Here is a 13,269-nt window from a genome sequence, read left to right as displayed (position 1 = left end):
TGGTGAAAGTACAGCAGGCGCATTAATTGTAATTGCGAATTACAATTAATGAGGAGAGAGAGTGTCAGATGGGCACGGGGGCGTGTCCAGCGGACACGGGGCCGTGCCCAGCCTTCTGTTCAGCCTATAAATAGGAGTGCTTGGTTTCATTCCATCTCATCCCTTGGCAAACCACCTCTCTCACACTTCATCCACCACCCACCACCACCATAACACCATCATCCACCACCATCATCCATTGTCCATCGTAGAGTGTGTGAGTCGTCTCGGGATCCAAGATTGACCGTAAGAGTTCTTGACAATCAAGGCCATGTTTGCCTAAGTCTCTTACATCACTTGGTGAAGACAAGTGTTTAGTATAATACTTTTTATTTTTAATCTTTTGCACTTTTTATTTGGTTTTGTATTAATGACTTTAATAACTAGTTGCTTATGTTGAAGGTGATCTTTCCTTATCGTTTGTCCGTGGTGTCTTGGCATTATTTTACTGTCTATATAAAATAAAAGATTTTCACCATTCATATCTCCACGGTCTATATGGAGGTATGTTGGCTACCTGGTCGGGGGTTAAGGGAACGGTTTGGTAAGGGTCTTGCCCTTGTTCAGCATTTAGAGGTCCTGCTTGGGACCTGGGTCAAATTTAGTAGGATCTCCTTCAATGCCCATAGGTATTGGATGGCGGGGATCCAAACTCTTTGACCCCCTCATAAGTTAACTACTATTAATACTATAACCCGACTATTTAGGACTGTATCCCTGCTGACTCAGACTACTTAGCCGAGGGTAACGTCACCGCCGAAAGCGGGGCCTACCACAATTTGCATTAATAACTTAATTCATTATCTTTCAATAATCTGACCCTTTAGGATTGTATCCTTGCTGACTCAAACTACTGGGTTGAGGGTAACGTCGCCTTCAAAAGAGGGGCCTACTACAATAACTAAGATAATCTCTTAAACAAGTGCAAAAGTGCGAAAATAATCAAAGGTTATACTAATACACGTGTCAGATCCAAGTGATTCATCTTGTCTATCTGTTTTATTTTATTTTTATTTTTCAGCATTTAGTTAGTTTTTATTTTCTTAGTTTAAAAACATTTTTCTTATTTTTTTATTTGATTAGACGTTGAGGATAAACCGGTATTAAAAGCTCTTGTGTCCTTGGACGACCTCGGTATCTTACCAACACTATACTACGTCCACGATGGGTGCACTTGCCCATATGTGTGTTTAGTGTTAGTAAATATCGTGTTTTATAAATTTAAAACTTGGCTAAAAGTGTAAAAGGGGCTTAAATATACATCAAAAATATAACACACTTCACGCACATCAATCACACATATGAGACACATTACACGCATCATAACTATCATTCAACATCATATTTGCACATTTGAACCATATACATGAGTATCATACATGTGTGACGCGTTATGCACATCCTAACTATCAGTCAACCTTATATCTACACATGTGAACAGTAAACACGAGTATCACATATGTGATACACGTTAAACGCGTCCTAAATATCATTCAACGGTGTACTACACATGTGAACAGTATACACGATTATCACACATATGAGACACATTACACGCATAATAACTATCATTCAACAGCATATTTGAACATGTGAACCATATACATGAGTATCATACATGTGTTACGCGTTATGTGCATCCTAACTATCAGTCAACCTTATATCTGCACATGTGAACAGTAAACACGAGTATCACATATGTGATACACGTTACACGCGTCCTAAATATCATTCGACGGTGTACTACACATGTGAACAGCATACACGATACACATATGAGACATATTACACGCATCATAACTATCATTCAACATCATATTTGCACATGTGAACTATATACATGAGTATCATACATGTGTGACGCGTTATGCGCATCCTAACTATCATTCAACCTTATATTTGCACATGTGAACAGTAAACACAGGTATCACATATGTGATACACGTTACACGCGTCCTAAATATAATTCAACGGTGTACTACACATGTGAACAGTATACATGATTATCACACATATGAGACACATTACACGCATCATAACTATCATTCATCATTGTAGTCATGAATCTCACACATATATCACATGTTTGGGCGATTATATGTGTATAAATCAGTATCGATATATTACATACAACAAACGTCAATTATCATCCACAACTAACGACTTAAACATGAAATGTGTGACGATTTTATCAATTTTGTATATATTAACAGTGATCGGTGCGAACATAGTTATAATCGATGTGTTGTGTGAGTGATACATCAAAATGTATGATGATTTTTAGGCAAATTAACATGATAGGAGTTCATACCTGGTAGATCTTCGTTATTTTTTACCGATTTGATGGATCGATTGTGCATCGATCTCCGTTTGTATGTGTAACGCCCCAAAATATGGTTAAGTGCTTTCATGTTTTATATAATATGCAAAAAGTAAGTTATAGTCTCTATAACCCTAGTATGAGAATAATTGTAACAAGATTAATAACTACAAGAATATGTACTAAATTATTATGTGAGAAATAACCAAATAGAAAAGAAATAAGAGCTAATTGTAAACATTACAAGTGGAAGGGGCTAAAAATGACTAGGATGAAAGGTGGGTTATTGAGATAAAAATTAAAATAGGCACACACCCACACATCAGATGTGTGTGTCGCCAGGAGATCAAGAGAAGAAGGGGAAACCCTTTTTTACTTCTAAAAGTCAGCAATTAAAGGAAGAAATTGAAGCTAATCACCTGCATGTTCACCCCAACCTAACCATCTTAGCATTCTTAACATAAGGTATGTTGAAATTTGCAATTTGATGATCATGAATGAAATGGGTTTTGAATAAATCCATGAGATTGTATGGAATTAGGATGAATAGGGGTTAGGAACATCTCATAGATCATGAATTGAACTTGAATTAGACTAATTTGATGGGTAAAAGTGAAAACCCATTTTTAGTAAAAGTGTTATGATATGAAACATGAAATTTGGTGTAAATTAGTATGGTGATGTTCATATAGTAAACTTATAATGAATCATTGTTAAGAGAATTCAAGCTAGGATGATAGATGTATGATGTTTTGACTAAATTTGATATTGTTAATGTTATTGACATGAATGGTTTATAATATGCATAAGATACTTGTATTCTATGCTAAATTATTACTACGCACCCCAAGTGTTTGCTAAAATGCTTGAATGAAACGGTTATAGGATTTTACAATGGTAAATGGTTAGAATTGAGAAATTGTTGTGTGTTGATGAAAATAAGTTGATAATGGAATGAAAAGAATGACATGAGCTTAAAGTATGTAATTTTGGATTATAGGGATTAAAGAAGAAAGCTCAAGTCATTCCGGAACGCAAACAAACCACAACAAAGGTAAGTTTTCTCGCTTACGAAATGTTATTAGTATGCACTATTATAAATAATATCTTTGTACATGTTGAGATCGTATACTTGTAATGAGTTAGTTAAGGACGAAATGTGATAAGAATGTGAATTGAGTTAGTAGAAGTGATTATGTATCAAGTTAAGAAATTCATGTTTGAAAGAAGGTTTATGCGCTTTTCGAAGTTGACTAGTCAATGGATGTTGAATAAACTTGTATTTTAAATTGTCTAATGGAACGGTTGTATGTAGGTAAAGGAACTTGTTAGCGACGCTACTTGGATCGAACACACTCATGATGCACGCTTCCGCGAAGATCCTAGTTTGGTTTAAATTTTTCGGTTAAACGTTTTTGTTAAAACGGGTCTTTTGTATGTAAGTTAACCCGGTAGTGGTTAGATGTTAACTTGTAGTTAAAGACTGGGTTAATAACTTGTAAAACATGTGTGGTATGAACTCTTTTATAACTATTTTACTTAGTTAAAATGAAGTTGAATGCAAAATTTTGCTTATAAAATTATTCGACCCGTTTGCTATTTTTGTCTAATGAAGTTCGTTTGTCCCTTTTCAAAATTTAGACCTTACAAGTTGGTATCAGAGCTGAGGTTTGAGGGATTCAAGTATTGGAATTATAATGCTTGGACTCAAACTGAAAGCTCGAATGAAGGTGTGTTCTTTCCGAAGCGCTACACAAGTAAGTAATATAGTAATTTCGATTTAATTTTTTAGTTGGATACGGGAATGGGTTATGGTTAATTTACTAGTATGACCTGGGTTGGAACGTTACGGGATGTTATGGAAGGTTTCGGGACTGCACAAGACCGTTTCGGGTTGAGTAAAGGCCTGAAAATGGAAATTTTAAGCAAATCAGCGTCTGCAAAACGTAGAGACCGTCGGCGACGCACATATGTGCCGTCGGCGACGACACCCTTCCACCCGACGCCCAAACTCCCTGTCTACGGACAATGGCAGCGACGCAACTATTCAGAAGCCGTCGGCGACGGCACCTCCTGAACCACTTTTCTGAATTACTTGTTTTGTTATGCCAAACCCTTTTAATTTAGTTCTAGCCTTCGTTAAACGCTAGGAACACCTTAAATTAATTACGAAACAAAGAAATTCTAGATGACTAGCATGTTTTAATGACGAAAGTGTGAAAGAATATGAAATTATGTACACAAGCAAATGAAGTAAGTTCCGCATTTAGAATGTTCGTAAAGAAAGATTGGATGAGTCTATGACTTATGAGAAAGAATTATTAAGAGTGATTGATGCATGAAAGATAGGAAGAATGAATGTAACAATGATTAATATGAACGTTTAATTGTAGATGAATGTAACCTCACCAAGACCCCGAAAAGTGATAAGGACGGATAAAAAGTCATGTGACTCGAATTGTGCTATGATAATATGTCTCGGGAACATAAAATTTTGGAAAGAAGGATACGAATGTATGTAATAATAAGTCCTTTGACTTATTTATGGCACGTAGATGATTCGTGATCGTTTTGACCATTTTATAGAATGAACGGAAGGAAAGTTATGAAATTTAGAATGATAGAATGAATTAAGTATGCTGAAAGAGGGATGATAAAGTATGCGTAAGAATGAAATTTTAAATTGAATAAGTAAGAAATGGTATTGATCTAGAATGTTTTCAAATGTAGACAAGAATGTGTGATTAATATAAGAAGTATATAACATTCGTGAGACCATGATAATTACCACTAGTATGTCGGGTAGAATCGGGAAGTAGGTTGACGAATGGATAAAAGGAGTTGCAAGACTCTTAAGAAAATGTGAGTATTCTATAAGAATGAAAGATTTGAATCCATAGGTAAGTACGGACCCAACATATAAGAACGAAAGGTATGAATGAAAAGTTTGAATCTGTGGGTGAGTACGGATCAAACTTATAAGAATGAAAAAGTTTGAATCCGTATTTGATATACGGATTAAACTTTTAAGAATGGAGTATAATAGTGAAAGGTAAAATCCGTAAGCAAATACAGATCGAACATATAAGAGTCATAAGTAAGAATGAAGAGACTTGAATCCATAAGTATCTGCGAACCAGCCACGTAAGAAGAACAAAAGTTCAAATCCATAAACAAAGTGGGAATGAGTAAGAATGAGGGAAGGAATGTGTTTCTTCCCCTACTAAGGTAGGTGTAAATATTGTAAGTAAGTGGTGTCGGTAGCCTTGTCGAGTCAGGAAGGTCACTTGACTAACATGATGCATAGATACATATGATGCACTTATGAGTAAGTGAGGGATAAGTTGCGTTTAAAAAGGAATAAACTTAACCTATCTAGAAATATATTGACGGTTCGACCTTGTTAAAGTCGAACGGGTTATTTGGGTAAGTGTAAGACCAATGACAATATGATGGCAAGGGAGATGAAGCTAATTGTCACATAAACAAAATTCATAAGAAACATATTAGAAGTCGACTCATGTGAGTCGGGGTGAAGGACGGACTACGACCCGGAGAATGGCATAAGTATGGATAAGGAAGAAAAGTTGTCCGCGAATTTCTAAAACGATGAAATGATGTTTTATTAGTGTGTTTGAATTGAAAGTAAGTGCAACACATGACCCAATATATGTATACAAAAAAAAAAATTAATTAATAAGAGGAAGATTGACCTTGAAAAGTCAAATTGTAGAAATTGGCATATAATTACGAAATGCAAGAGTCGTACGTAATAAAGGAAGTATATAATGAAGTATACCAATTAAATGAGAAATTTATGAAAGAAATACAGGTGAGATAACACCGAATACAACGAATATCTGAATAAAAATAGTATGTTAGAGAATGGTTATGTATTGACCTGTCATAAACGGGTCAAACAAATGAAAATGATTTATTAAGGAACAGTCATGTATTGACCTGTTACGAACGGGTCAAACGAATTAATGTTTAAAAAAAAGAATTTAGAAAGGGCTAGTATGTAAACAAGATGAATTGATAAATATCATGTTTGAAGGAAAACTGAATGAAATGTGCTAACGCTTAATTTGTAGATGAGAATGGTCGAACTCTTGGCATGATAAAACTAGTAGAGTTGGTGAAAAGATGCACATGAACGGAAGCTCATCACATGGATGGACGAGGTCAATCTAGTTTTTGACACGCGCTCCCGAAGGGGGTGGGCTGAATCGGGACACGAATCGTTGTTCATGTAAATAATAAGGTTAGTAAAGTATTTGACTTATGAATGTTAAATAGAAAGTTACGGACGGAATAATGTTTCCATACGAATAAATGTCAACACAAGTATGACGTGGTTGGAAGGTTTGACCTTTAGAGGTCAAGAAAAGAACGAAATTCTTAGTTCAAACTCTATGTCATTAATCAAGGCGTAGGCGTGCATAGCAAGTAATAAAAAAAGAGAGAAATGAACGGACAAATCATGGTGACCTGAATGAAATTATACGGAGATTAACCTAGGAATGTACTTTATATCATGTAACAGTAACAAACCTAAAACAACGTTAAACTCTTGAGACAAGTACGAATGACTAAGAAGGAAATAATGGTTGGGTTGTGATAACTATATCAATGATGAAATGTTTAAGAGAAGTTAGGATGTGAGATTGTATGAAAGACTTGACATATATGAATGAAATATGATAATGATATAATTAGTAGTAAACGAACTTGAAGAATGTGCTATAAATGGAACTCGTACAAGAATTCGGGTTAAATGTATGTTTGGAAAGGATTAAGCGTTAGGGGGTTGTACATTGTACTTGAATGAGTGATACTCGTCATGTATTATAATAATTACTTAATTTGCAATTAAGAAGTGAATATGTGCTAAAAGTAAAACAGATGAATTTGCTAGTAAATGATAAATGTTATGATTATGTTAATTGACTAACCTTGTATGTGGCTGTCAAATGTAAGATAATGAAAGTATTAGCATGTGTAAAATGGATTATGTATATTGTGTATGTAACTAGAAGATTGCATGGTAGTATGTATTTCACTAAATGGGTTCGAAATGTTTATGGTGTCATTAGCATTACCGACTACATCGATATGGACATATGTTCCTAAGTCGGAAGTTTACATACTTGATCGTTGACTTTTCACAAAAATCAGCGAATATGAGAATAGTATGATTAGAAATCCTAATATGATTGTAAGAACAGAAGGACTGAATGATGCATGATGGATCCTTGTATGTTACACTTGATGATATGTTAAATTTGCGTGAATTTAGAATGATGCATTGTTGAATCTATGCCTTGTGCTTGTTACAAATGATAAGTGAAAATTTGAGATATGAACTTGATATGATTGGTGATATATAAAATCTTGTATGAGAATGTGAATGTGGCGACATGTAAGGATAAGCATCATGACAAGATGACACAAGCACAGAAAGAAAATGGGTCAAAAGGAGGCGAGGAAGCGACCACGAATACGGACGCCTAATGTAAGTGACTATCGATCTCGCTTCTTATTTGTTTAAGATAAAGTTATCTATAATTGAATAACTGAAATCAAGTAAGGATGTACAAAGGTATGGAATGAATTGAGAACTTGAATAAGGATTTATTTCACGTATTAGAACCCCCGGGACACACGATTAGTGAATAAAAAGAATAAAACGCAAAATCAGCGTCTAAGCTGCAGAGGAGGCGTCTTTGACCCCTGCCCTGTTTCAGTCGACGCCTTATCTTACGGACTATGCGGGTCTGATACCGGAAACCCATTTTTCACGTTTTCTCACTTTTCCTTGCTTCCAAGGCCCCGATAAGCTTCCCAAAGGTATCCCAAGCCTACTATAAAGTTTTATGAGGTACATGTAAGAACGGAACTTTAGGAGGGCAGGTACGAAAATGTGTCATGTATGTTGATATGTTTTCTTTATGGACATGGCTAAGTTTTAATAAGTAAAACCTATTAGGACACTATAGATATGTGAAGTGTCGGAACTAGTTTATGGTAACATGCTAATAAAATAGTAGGGTGTCCAAAGGAAAATTAAGTGAATGTGTATGCACGGGATGTAATTTAACGTGTAAACCGAAATGGAATGCAGTAAGACATGAGTGTACGCGTAGACTAGTATGTACAAGAATCATACGCATAGATGTTCGATTAGCAATTCTTTAATCTCATTGAAAGCATGTAAATTATACGTAAGAGTTTGAGTAGTAAGGTATGTATGTTCGTAGTAGGACTATTTAAGCCCAAAAGACTTGGACTACGTAATGTGTACATATGTTAATAAACAGTATGTATTCAGGTTTCGGGGACGAAACCTCCTTTAAGGGGGGTGGACTTATAACGCCCCAAAATATGGTTAAGTGCTTTCATGTTTTATATAATATGCAAAAAGTAAGTTATAGTCTGTATAACCCTAGTATGAGAATAATTGTAACAAGATTAATAACTACAAGAATATGTACTAAATTATTATGTGAGAAATAACCAAATAGAAAAGAAATAAGAGCTAATTGTAAACATTACAAGTGGAAGGGGCTAAAAATGACAAGGATGAAAGGTGGGTTATTGAGATAAAAATTAAAATAGGCACACACCCACACATCAGATGTGTGTGTCGCCAGGAGATCAAGAGAAGAAGAGGAAACCCTTTTTTACTTCTAAAAGTCAGCAATTAAAGGAAGAAATTGAAGCTAATCACCTGCATGTTCACCCCAACCTAACCATCTTAGCATTCTTAACATAAGGTATGTTGAAATTTGCAATTTGATGATCATGAATGAAATGGGTTTTGAATAAATCCATGAGATTGTATGGAATTGGGATGAATAGGGTTAGGAACATCTCATAGATCATGAATTGAACTTGAATTAGACTAATTTGATGGGTAAAAGTGAAAACCCATTTTTAGTAAAAGTGTTATGATATGAAACATGAAATTTGGTGTAAATTAGTATGGTGATGTTCATATAGTAAACTTATAATGAATCATTGTTAAGAGAATTCAAGCTAGGATGATGGTTGTATGATGTTTTGACTAAATTTGATATTGTTAATGTTATTGACATGAATGGTTTATAATATGCATAAGATACTTGTACTCTATGCTAAATTATTACTACGCACGCCAAGTGTTTGCTAAAATGCTTGAATGAAACGGTTATAGGATTTTACAATGGTAAATGGTTAGAATTGAGAAATTGTTGTGTGTTGATGAAAATAAGTTGATAATGGAATGAAAAGAATGACATGAGCTTAAAGTATGTAATTTTGGATTGTAGGGATTAAAGAAGAAAGCTCAAGTCATTCCGGAACGCAAACAAACCACAACAAAGGTAAGTTTTCTCGCTTACGAAATGTTATTAGTATGCACTATTATAAATAATATCTTTGTTCATGTTGAGATCGTATACTTGTAATGAGTTAGTTAAGGACGAAATGTGATAAGAATGTGAATTGAGTTAGTAGAAGTGATTATGTATCAAGTTAAGAAATTCATGTTTGAAAGAAGGTTTATTTCTCGGATTTTTTTGGAACCGAGAACACTATAGGAGCGTCCCCAACTCCGGATTTGTTCCAGAACGTTTTAACGGATGATCAAGCTAGGCATATGGTTCGGCAGGTCACCGATGAGGAGATTAAGATGGCTATGTTTTCGATTTCGGGCATTAAAGCTCCGGGTCCGGATGGTTATACCTCAGTTTTTTTCAAGAAGTCTTGGGCTGTAGTTGGAAAGGATGTTTGTGAGGCGGTTCGTGATTTCTTCACTAATGGTAAGTTGTTGCAACAGCTGAATCATACGATTATCTCGTTAATCCCCAAGGTTCCAACACCTTCCCTAATTACGGATTACAGACCAATCTCGTGCTGTAACACTTTATACAAGTGTATCAGTAAGATTATTACGAGCCGTATAAAGGAAGGGTTAAGTGGTATTGTTAACATTAATCAGTCAGCCTTTGTTCCGGGTAGGAGAATCCAGGATAATATTCTGTTAACGCAAGAACTTATGCATAATTATCATCGGAATACGGGGCCTCCTAGATGCGCGTTTAAGGTAGACATTCAAAAAGCTTACGATACGGTTCAGACACACGTTGCTTGGATTTCGGTTTGATATTAAAATGGTTAACTGGATAATGGCGTGTGTTTCTTCCACAACGTTTTCGGTAGCCATGAATGGTAATTTATTCGGTTATTTTAAGGGGAAGAGAGGGTTGCGTCAAGGGGATCCCATGTCTCCTTATCTGTTTACGTTGGTGATGGAGGTTCTCACTAGAATTCTGCAAAAACAAGTCACAATTAGTCCGGAGTTTAGATTCCATAACAAGTGTGAAAAGCAACGAATCATCAATATTTGTTTTGCAGATGATCTTTTTTTATTTGCTCGAGGGGATCATGGTTCAGCTAAGGTTATCCTAGAAGCTATTAATAGTTTCAAGAATATGTCGGGGCTTGTGCCGAGTATGAGTAAAAGCACCGTTTTCTTCGCCAATGTTACAGCTTCTGTGAAAGACCGTATCCGTAGCATCATGCCGTTTGAGGAGGGCCAATTACCGGTTCGTTATCTTGGTGTTCCTCTTATTTCGTCTCGTCTGTCGTATAAGGATTGCAACCGGCTTGTTGAAAATATGGAGTGACGCATAACTGATTGGAAGAGTAAGTGCCTTTCGTTCGCTGGGAGGCTTCAACTTATTCGTTCTGTGCTTTCCTCTATGCATGTGTATTGGGCAGCGGTTTTTGCTCTTCCAAAACGCACCATTGACGAATTGGAAGGGAAGATGAGGCGCTTCCTTTGGGCTCAAGGTAATGATATCAAAGGTAAAGCTAAAATGAGGTGGGATAGAGTCTCTTTGCCGAAAAAGGAAGGGGGGCTGGGCATTCGGAGTATTGTGGATATGAATAACGCCCTTATGGTTGCTCATATGTGGGACCTTCTTACATTGAAGGAGTCGCTATGGGTCAAATGGATGCACTCTTACCGTATTAGGGGCCGCAGTTTTTGGGATATACCGATGCAAAGTAACGTTACATGGACTTGGAGGAAGTTGTTAAATCTTAGGCCTATGGTTCAGCAACATGTTTGGATGAAAATAGGTGATGGTACGTCAGCGAATATATGGTTTGATAAATGGGATGTTGTTTGTCCTTTAAGCTCGTTCATCACTCCAAGAGCTATAACAAATGCGGGGTTCACGCTTAAGACTAAGGTTGCGGACGTTTATAGGCAAGGTGAATGGGGATGGCCTGAGCAATGGATTACCCGATACCCTACTCTGCTTAACATTCAGCATATTGATCTGCGAAATATGAATGATAAGGTGGTCTGGAGATCTTCAGCTGGTTTGGAAGTGGAGTATAGTACTTTTAATGTTTGGGATGATATTCGAGTCGCTCAAAGTGAAGTTCAATGGTCGTCTATGGTCTGGTTTCCTCAAGCTATTCCTCGCCATTCGTTTTTCATGTGGCTTTTGGTTAACAAGAAGTTGAAGACGCAAGACGTAATGGCTAGGTGGTGTGCGTCGAGCAACATGAACTTCAACTTGATGTGCTGCACGTTGTGCTCGTTGGGGCCGGACTCTCACGAACATCTGTTCTTTGAATGCTCGTTTGGATCTCAGGTTTGGAATGGAGTAAAGGATATTGCGGGTTTATCTTCAATCGCTAATTCTTGGGATATGATCTTTACTCATTTGGTTCAAGTGGCTAACTCTAAGAACGCTATGCATGTGATCAGCAAGATGATTGTTAGTGCGGCATGTTATTTTGTTTGGCAGGAAAGGAACTTCCGATTATTTACGTCCAAGAAACGAAGTGCTGAGCGGCTTGTTGAGATTATTTTAGCTACGGTTCGGATGAAGCTTCACACAATGCGGTTTAAACGAACAAGTCAAGTGGAGAGGATCCTTCAAGATTGGAGCTTACCTCGAGGGTTAATTGTCGAAGATGATGACAATGGCTAGTAGATTTCTTGTTTTGTTTGTTTCTTTTGACAGACGTGTGTGTCTAGTCGGGTGTGCTTATTGCTTGTTTCTTGTTTTGTAGTTATACTCTAAAATGGCATGTCATTTTAGAGAACTGGGGTTTGTTCTTTTCCCCACTTGTTTTGTTCGTTTGTTGGTATAAAATTCACCGGGGTAACCCTTTACCCAAAAAAAGAAGGTTTATGCGCTTTTCGAAGTTGACTAGTCAATGGATGTTGAATAAACTTGTATTTTAAATTGTCTAATGGAACGGTTGTATGTAGGTAAAGGAACTTGTTAGCGACGCTACTTGGATCGAACACACTCATGATGCACGCTTCCGCGAAGATCCTAGTTTGGTTTAAATTTTTTGGTTAAACGTTTTTGTTAAAACGGGTCTTTTGTATGTAAGTTAACCCGGTAGTGGTTAGATGTTAACTTGTAGTTAAAAGACTGGGTTAATAACTTGTAAAACATGTGTGGTATGAACTCTTTTATAACTATTTTACTTAGTTAAAATGAAGTTGAATGCAAAATTTTGCTTATAAAATTATTCGACCCGTTTGGTATTTTTGTCTAATGAAGTTCGTTTGTCCCTTTTCAAAATTTAGACCTTACAGTATGAAACCCTAGGATGTCGCCGAGAGAGATGGAGAGTTCCTTTTTTTTCAGGTCTGAACGAATGTTGGTGAGGATAGGCGGTCCAATTTTTTTTTACTTGTATATTTCCCAAACTACCCTCCTGTGTATAGATTATAGTTAAAGGTCCGTGATTTATTAAATGACTTATATCAGCCGTTGATCTTGTTTGATCAATGGTTGTTTTTTAGTTTTTTAGTTTTCTTATTAAAACTAGTTTTCTCATGATCCATCCCCTATATATATATATCTCATTTTAGTCCCCCTTCTCTGCAAAAC

At 36.2% G+C, this 13,269-nt stretch overlaps 1 long non-coding RNA gene across 2 annotated transcripts; it reads left to right on the top strand.

Annotated features, from left to right (window-relative positions):
- Positions 1-2,696: 2,696 nt before the first annotated feature.
- Positions 2,697-7,301, top strand: LOC110935500. 2 transcript variants are annotated; one of them, XR_004891902.1, is made up of 3 exons: positions 2,697-2,824; positions 3,360-3,413; positions 6,454-7,301. It is a non-coding gene; the product is annotated as an uncharacterized LOC110935500 (long non-coding RNA). The 2 variants fall into 2 exon arrangements; XR_002589141.2 differs by lacking the exon at positions 6,454-7,301 and adding an exon at positions 3,675-3,942.
- The last annotated feature ends 5,968 nt before the right edge of the window (positions 7,302-13,269 follow it).

The sequence above is a fragment of the Helianthus annuus genome, chromosome 4 (assembly GCF_002127325.2).
Source record: "Helianthus annuus cultivar XRQ/B chromosome 4, HanXRQr2.0-SUNRISE, whole genome shotgun sequence".
Taxonomy (NCBI): Eukaryota; Viridiplantae; Streptophyta; class Magnoliopsida; order Asterales; family Asteraceae; genus Helianthus; species Helianthus annuus.
This window is presented reverse-complemented; position numbering and strand designations above follow the sequence as displayed.